The sequence below is a fragment of the Bubalus kerabau genome, chromosome 20 (assembly GCF_029407905.1).
Source record: "Bubalus kerabau isolate K-KA32 ecotype Philippines breed swamp buffalo chromosome 20, PCC_UOA_SB_1v2, whole genome shotgun sequence".
Classification (NCBI taxonomy): domain Eukaryota; kingdom Metazoa; phylum Chordata; class Mammalia; order Artiodactyla; family Bovidae; genus Bubalus; species Bubalus kerabau.
Genome location: NC_073643.1, coordinates 40,081,114 through 40,088,945, shown reverse-complemented (window position 1 = coordinate 40,088,945; position 7,832 = coordinate 40,081,114).

Genomic DNA, 7,832 nt, shown 5'->3' with positions numbered 1-7,832 from the left:
TAGGCACTTATTGAGTGCCTACCGGAGAAGGCAGTGGCATCCCACTTCAGTACTCTTGCCTGGAAAATCCCATGGATGGAGAAGCCTGGAAGGCTGCAGTCCATGGGTTCGCTGAGGGTCAGACACGACTGAGTGGCTTCCCTTTCACTTTCCACTTTCATGCATTGGAGAAGGAAATGGCAACCCATTCCAGTGTTCTTGCCTGGAGAATCCCAGGGAAGGGGGAGCCTGGTGGGCTGCCATCTATGGGGTCGCACAGAGTCAGACACGACTGAAGTGACTTAGCAGCAGTAGCAGTGAGTGCCTACCCCATGCCAAGCTCTAGGCAAGGCACTGAAAATATAGGAGTGAACGAATTTCATGATTTCTGCCTTCATGGAGTTTACATTCTAGTGGAATAAACACAGCATGAGAGGAATATATTGAAGGAAACAAACAGGATGATGGGATACAGAGCTCCTGGGAGGGTCCTACTTTAGATCAATCGGTCAGGCCAGGCCACTTCAGAGTGGTTAACTGACCTGAGACATGAAGGACAAGAACGATCTTCTTAATTAAGCATGCAGAAATACAAATTAAAAGGCCTTAAGTAGGAAGGAGGGTCTGAAAGGCGTCAACGTGGTTTTAGAGAGTTTAGAACAGTGGTTAATTGGGTGGGTTCTGGAGCCAGAATTAACCACTTATAGCTCTGTGGCCTTGGGCACATCACTTAACCTTCTTGGTGCCTTAGTTTCTTCATCTATAAAATGGGATAATTTAACTACTACCTCATAATCATGTTATAAAGATTAAATAAAACATTGTATGTTAAGTGCTTATCACCATATCTGAACATAAGAGCTCTACAGATATCACTGAGTTGATCATACTTCCCTTTCCCTCCAAAATTCAGCTCTGACAATGGCTGAGCATTCTAAGACAAGTCAAACTTTTAGGTGTGGTTTGATCTATAAACTTAAAATGGACTCTGTTTCTTTTTCATTAATTCTCTTAGTTATACCCTCCAGGTGAATCTGCTTTTTCATCTGACTGGCTTCCAACAGGATGACAAAGCTGATGGCATCAGCCATAAGCCTTCTTCTGCACATCCCTGCAGGAGTTCTAGGACTCACACAGACACTGTTCCGTCTAGAGAAAAAAAGCACATTCAAGCACATTTTTTACTGAGATTCTGAGAGTCAATCTAATTGGGTTGGCATAGGTCACATGCCTATTCTGAACCAATCCACTGCAACTAAAAAGTGGGGCGCACTTGGCTTTGCTTAGGCCATGTGCTACTAGAGTTGGGAATGCAGTTAGATATTGAAAGATCTTGTGGCTCTCCAGTGAAAATTGAGAGCTAATGGAAAAGAGGAAAAGGAAATGATGCTGGGTAGATACAGCAGTATGTCCAGGCATTTTATCCTTTATTAAACTCATCCTAATTAGATAAAAGAACATTGGGTTGGGGTAAGTTAAGAGATCTGTGTCATAACTGTGATCTTCTCATCACATATCTCATCTAAGACTAGCATAATCAACTGACCCATAAAATAATTTTCCTCTTCTTAAATTTATTTGTTCAACAAATTTCCTAAACTTCTATTATGGGCAAGACATTGACACAGTGGAAATAAGCAGAACCATCCCTGTCCTCATCAGGCTAATTCTCTAGTCTAGTGGGATTTAAATATGAATTTTATCGCTTTATTGAACAGACGTTCTTAACATTCAGATCAGATCAGTCGCTCAGTCGTGTCCGACTCTTTGCGACCCCATGAATTGCAGCACACCAGGCCACCCTGTCCATCACCAATTCCCGGAGTTCACTGAGACTCACGTCCATAGAGTCAGCGATGCCATCCAGCCATCTCATCCTCTGTCGTCCCCTTCTCCTCCTGCCCCCAATCCCTCCCAGCATCAGAATCTTTTCCAATCAGTCAACTCTTCGCATGAGGTGGCCAAAGGACTGGAGTTTCAGCTTTAGCATCATTCCTTCCAAAGAAATCCCGGGGCTGATCTCCTTCAGAATGGACTGGCTGGATCTCCTTGCAGTCCAAGGGACTCTCAAGAATCTTCTCCAACACCACAGGTCAAAAGCATCAATTCTTTGGCGCTCAGCCTTCTTCACAGTCCAACTCTCACATCCATACATGACCACAGGAAAAACTATAGCCTTGACTAGACTAACCTTTGTTGGCAAAGTAATGTCTCTGCTTTTGAATATGCTATCTAGGTTGGTCATAACTTTCCTTCCAAGGAGTAAGCGTCTTTTAATTTCATGGCTGCAGTCACCATCTGCAGTGATTTTGGAGCCCAGAAAAATAAAGTCTGATGCTGTTTCCACTGTTTCCCCATCTATTTCCCATGAAGTGATGGGACCGGATGCCATGATGTTCATTTTCTGAATGTTGAGCTTTAAGCCAACTTTTTCACTCTCCACTTTCACTTTCATCAAGAGGCTTTTTAGTTCCTCTTCACTTTCTGCCATAAGGGTGGTGTCATCTGCATATCTGAGGTTATTGATATTTCTCCCGGAAATCTTGATTCCAGCTTGTGTTTCTTCCAGTCCAGTGTTTCTCATGATGCACTCTGCATATAAGTTAAATAAACAGGGTGACAATATACAGCCTTGACGTACTCCTTTTCCTATTTGGAACCAGTCTATTGTTCCATGTCCAGTTCTAACTGTTGCTTCCTGACCTGCATACAAATTTCTCAAGAGGCAGATCAGGTGGTCTGGTATTCCCATCTCTTGAAGAATTTTCCACAGTTTATTGTGATCCACATAGTCAAAGGCTTTGGCATAGTCAATAAAGCAGAAATAGATGTTTTTTTGGAACTCTCTTGCTTTTTCGATGATCCAGTGGATGTTGGCAATTTGATCTCTGGTTCCTCTGCCTTTTCTAAAACCAGCTTGAACATCAGGAAGTTCACGGTTCACATATTGCTGAAGCCTGGCTTGGGGAATTTTGAGCATTACTTCACTAGCGTGTGAGGTGAGTGCAGTTGTGCAGTAGTTTGAGCATTCTTTGGCATTGCCTTTCTTTGGGATTGGAATGAAAACTGACCTTTTCCAGTCCTGTGGCCACTGCTGAGTTTTCCAAATTTGCTGGCATATTGAGTGCAGCACTTTCACAGCATCATCTTTCAGGATTTGAAATAGCTCAACTGGAATTCCATCACCTCCACTAGCTTTGTTCTTAACATTAAGGTGTAATAAAATATGGTGGAATCTGTTTATTTTACCCTTGTATCTGATTCCTGTATTTTATCACGAGGGCAGAAACTAAACTATCGGGACTGTAAAAGTTAATAAAACAGCTTTGTTATAAAATCTTTATTGTTTTCTTGTAAATTTCTCAATCCACGAGAATTTGGATCCTCTAGAAACTGTTCTGTCAAGATTTAATTTGAATCTGTTTTATTAACTACCAGTGTCTATAAGCATCTGCATCTGTTACAAAAATAGTTAGGGCATAAAAGTAGGAATAATAACACAAGGAAATACAATTTATTTCTTGAGAAAGATTAAAAAGTACAGTAAAGATTTACCAACTCCCTTGGGGGAAGTGTTTGATTTAATAAGGAATCATTCTAATTAACCAGCAAAATTCAGTCCTAAAAAATAAAATATGTAATTCACAGTTTGAAACTCAAACTTTAATTTCTCTAGTTTTGTTTCAAAGCTAACTTTCATAGTTAGAGATATTTGCTGGTTTTGTTTTATAAAAATATTCTTTTTTTCCTGTTGAAATGTATTGCTCCTTTTAAGAGCTGAGAATGGTAGTTCATTTTGCCATGAGTTCTCAATACAGAGGTTGCTCCTGTCAGTAGAAAGGGGCCAACCAATTACAATGATGAAAAGGATGAAACATTTCCTTTGGCCATGGTTACATTTTGAGGGGAGATTGATGAATTTCTTCTCCTGATTAGTACAAGTGACAAACCACATCCAACCGATTTTCCCTTTGGTTTGTACCTCTTCTTCATTCCCTCTGCCATTTATTGGGCCATTGAATAACCAACCACAGTGTCACAGACTACTTCTGAAACTGATGAGCATAAAGCCACGTGTAAGGTGGAAAGGAACCCACCTGGTAAAGTGAAAAGAGATAAAGAAGAGTAAGTGTTTAAAAGCAAAAGTTCTTATTAAAATTCTCATGTGTAGAGTGGATAAACAAGAAGGCCCTGCTGTACGGCACAGGGAACTATATTCAATATCCTGTGATAAAACATAATGGGAAAGAATATGAAAAGCAATGTGTGTGTACACATACACATACACACACACACAAAACTGAATCAATTCTCTGTATGCTAGAAACATAAATCAGTTCAGCTTAGTTCAATTGCTCAGTCATGTCCGACTCTGCGACCCCATGGACTGCAGCACACCAGGCTTCCCTATCTATCACCAACTCCCGGAGCTTACTCAAACTAATGTCTGTTGAGTCAGTGATGCCATCCAACCATCTCATCCTCTGTCATCCCCTTCTCCTCCTGCCTTCAATCTTTCCCAGCATCAGGGTGTTTTCTAATGAGTCAGCTCTTCGCATCAGGCAGCCAAAGTACTGGAGTTTCAGCTTCATCATCAGTCCTTCCAATGAATATTCAGGACTGATTTCCTTTAGGATAGACTGGTTGGATCTCCTTGCTGTCCAAGGGACTCTCAAGAGTCTTCTCTAACACCACAGTTCAAAAGCATCAATTCTTCGTTGCTGAGCTTTCTTAAGAGTCCAACTCTCAGATCCACACATGACTACTGGAAAAAACATAGCTTTGACTAGATGGACCTTTGTTGGCAAAGTAGTATCTCTGCTTTTTAATATGCTGTCTAGGTTGGTCATAGATTTTCTTACAAGGAGCAAGCATCTTTTAATTTCATGGATGCAGTCACCATCTGCAATGATCTGGGAGCCCAGAAAAATAAAGTCTGCCACTGTTTGCATTGTTTCCCCATCTATTTGCTGTGAAGTGATGGGACTGGATGCCATGATCTTAGTTTTCTAAATGCTAAGTTTTAAGCCGACTTTTTCACTCTCCTCTTTCACTTTCATCAAGAGACTCTTTAATTCTTCACTTTCTCCCATAAGGGTGGTATCATCTGCATATCAGAGGTTATTGATATTTCTCCCAGCAATCTTGATTCCAGGTTGTGCTTCTTCAAGCCCAGCATTTCTCATGATGTACTCTGCATATAACTTAAATAATCAGGGTGACAATATACAGCCTTGACGAACTCCTTTTCCTATTTGGAAACCATCTTTTGTTCCATGTCCAGTTCTAACTGTTGCTTCTTGACCTGCATACAGATTGCTCAGGAGGCAGGTCAGGTGGTCTGCTATTCCCATCTCTTGAAGAATTTTCCACAGTTTATTGTGATCCACACAGTCAAAGGCTTTAGCATAGTCAATAAAGCAGAAGTAGATGTTTTTCTGAAACTCTCTTGCTTTTTCAATGATCCAACAGATGTTGGCAATTTGATCTCTGGTTCCTCTGCCTTTTCTAAATCCAGCGTGAACACATGGAAGTTCATGATTCACATACTGTTGAAGCCTGGCTTGGAGAATTTTCAGCATTACTTTGCTAGTGTGTGAGATGAGTGCAATTGTGCAGTAGTTTGAACATTCTTTAGCATTGCTTTTCTTTAGGACTGGAATGAAAAAGGGACATTTTCCAGTCCTGTTGCCACTGCTGAGTTTTCCAAATTTGCTGGCATATTGAGTGCAACACTTTCACAGCATCATCTTTTAGGATTTGAAATAACTCAACTGGAATTCCATCATCTCCACTAGCTTTGTTCATAGTGATGCTTCCTAAGGCCCACTTGACTTCGCATTCTAGGATATCTGGCTCTAGGTGAGTGGTCACACCATCGTGATTATCTGGGTCATGAAGATCTTTTTTGTACAGTTCTTCTGTGTATTCTTGGCACCTCTTCTTAATATCTTCTGTTTCTGTTAGGTCCATACCATTTCTGTCCTTTATTGTGCCCATCATTGCATAAAATGTTCCCTTGGTATCTCTAATTTTCTTGAAGGGATCTCTAGTCTTTCCCATTCTATTATTTTCCTCTATTTCTTTGCATTGATCACTGAGGAAAGCTTTCTTATCTCTCCTTGCTATTCTTTGGAAGTCTGCATTGAAATGTGTATATCATTCCTTTTCTTCTTTGCCTTTCACTTCTCTTTTTTCACAGCTATTTTAAGGCCTCCTCAAACAACCATTTTGCCTTTTTGCATTTATTTTTCTTGGGGATGGTCTTGATCACTGCCTCCTATACAATGTCATGAACCTCTGTCCATAGTTCTTCAGGCACTCTGCCTATCAGATCTAATCCCTTGAATCTATTTGTCACTTTCACTGTATAATTGTTTGATTTATGTCATACCTGAATGGTCTAGGGGTTTTCCCTACTTTCTGCAATTTCAGTCTGAATTTGGCAATAAGGAGTTCATGAACTGAGTCACAGTCAGCTCCCAGTCTTATTTTTGCTTACTGTATAGAGTTTCTCCATCTTTGAATGCAAAGAATATAATCAGTCTGATTTCAGTGTTGATTATCTGGTGATGTCCATGTGTAGAGTCTTCTCTTGTGTTGTTGCAAGAGGGTGTTTGCTATGACCAGTGCATTCTGTTGGCAAAGCTCTGTTAGCCTTTGATCTGCTTCGTTTTGTACTCCAAGGCCAAATTTGCCTGTTACTCCAGGTATCTCTTGACTTCCTACTTTTGCATTCCTGTCTGCTATAATGAAAAAGGCATCTTTTTTAGGTGTTAGTTCTAGAAGGTCTTGTAGGTCTTCATAGAACTGTTCATCTTCAGCTTCTTCAGCACTACTGTCAGGACATAGACTTGGATTGTTGTGATATAGAATGGTTTGCCTGGGAAATGGACAGAGATCCTTCTTTTTTGAATTTGCATCCAAGTACTGCATTTCAGACTCTTTTGTTTACTATGAGGGCTACTCCATTTCTTCTAAGGGATTCTTGCCCACAGTAGTAGATATAATGGTCATCTGAGTTAAACTCACCCATTCTAGTCCATTTTAGTTCACTGATTCCTAAAATTTTGATGTTCACTCTTGCCATCTCCTGTTTGGCCACTTCCAATTTGCCTTGATTCATGGACCTAACATTTCAGGTTCCTACACAATATTGCTCTTTACAGCATCAGACTTTACTTCTGTTACCAGTCACATCTACTGCTGGGTGTTGTTTTTGCTTTGGCCCAGTCTCTTCATTCTTTCTGGAGTTATTTCTTCACCAATCTCCTGTAGCATATTATTCACCTACCTACCTGGGGAGTTCATCTTTCAGTGTCGTATCTTTTTGCCTTTTCATGCTGTTCATGGTGTTCTCAAGGCAAGAATACTTAAGTGGTTTACCATTCCTTTCACCACTGGACCACATTTTGTCAGAACTCTCCACCATGACCCATCCATCTTGGGTGGACCTACACGGCATGGCTCATAGTTTCTTTGAGTTAGACAAGGCTGTGGTCCATGTGATCAGTTTGGTTAATTTTCTGTGATTGTGGTTTTCATTCTGTCTGCCCTCTGATGGATAAGGATAAGAGGCTTATGGAAGCTTCCTGATGGGAGAGACTGACTGAGGGGGAAAACTAGGTCTTGTTCTAATGGGTGGGGCCATGCTCAGTAAATCTTTAATCCAATTCCCTGTTGATGGGAAGGGCTCTAGTATACTTCAAAAAAGTTTTTCCCATGAGGCTCTAAATTGAAGTGTTTTTCCAGACGAGTCCTGCCAAGGTTCACGGGCCAATCCCAAGGCCTAGTTGACTTAGCTGAGGAGAGCCCAGGAGGCATGAAGCAGCCCTGCATGAACTGGTGTAGGA